The sequence below is a fragment of the Cebus imitator genome, unplaced genomic scaffold, assembly GCF_001604975.1.
Source record: "Cebus imitator isolate Cc_AM_T3 unplaced genomic scaffold, Cebus_imitator-1.0 Scaffold47, whole genome shotgun sequence".
NCBI classification, from domain to species: Eukaryota; Metazoa; Chordata; class Mammalia; order Primates; family Cebidae; genus Cebus; species Cebus imitator.
Genome location: NW_016107362.1, coordinates 1,675,166 through 1,676,026, shown reverse-complemented (window position 1 = coordinate 1,676,026; position 861 = coordinate 1,675,166).

Genomic DNA, 861 nt, shown 5'->3' with positions numbered 1-861 from the left:
GTACAAGCTGTTCCCTCCACCTAATATGACCCCCTTCAGCTGCCCGGGAAAGCCTTATTGATCCTTCCAGCCCCATTGGTCTTCTCTTCTGTGAAACTGATCTGAGTCATTACAAAAAAGAACTGGCTACTTCCTGCTGTGCTCTCACCTCACCTTGTATACAATGCTGACATCATCCGAATCACTGGTTATCACAGCAATTTAACATCCATCAATTCAGATGGCAGTAGATGGTGGGTGCATTGAGGGCAGGGACTGTGTGTCATCCAGCTATCAAATTTGTATCTCCAGCACCTCACAGGAGGATTTGCATACGGAGGGTACTCAATCCAATGAATGATGAGTGAATAAAAAACTGACTCAATGTAATCTGTACAGAACAGGCTTTTGGCTGAGGGTGATGAGGAGGTCTGGGTCACACAGTGAAAACACTGTATGATGCTCTATAATTTGCAGACATTAGAAGTCAATAATTGCCACTTAGAGTGTATGTTGAATTCAGAGTAATATTAGTCTGTATAATGTGTATTACTACAGAAAATAAAACTTTCATACACACAATCAGGAAGATGATGCTTCAAAGGGTGTCTAAAAATTATGACTCATGAGTGAGTGCATGAGTCAATGTGGGTCCTGTTAGTGGAAAGTGTTAATTCCTCTACCCCTACTGCACGTGTATAACAGCCGGAATGATGATCAAATCAAGATCACGTGTAACTGGCACATTATAAAAAGGTGGAAAGGACACTGTGAACAAAATGCAACCCGATTATCTCTCTCTCTCTCTATCTATCTGTCATCTATTTCCTTCCCTCCTTCCTTCTTTCTTTCTTTCTTTCTTTCTTTCTTTCTTTCTTTCTT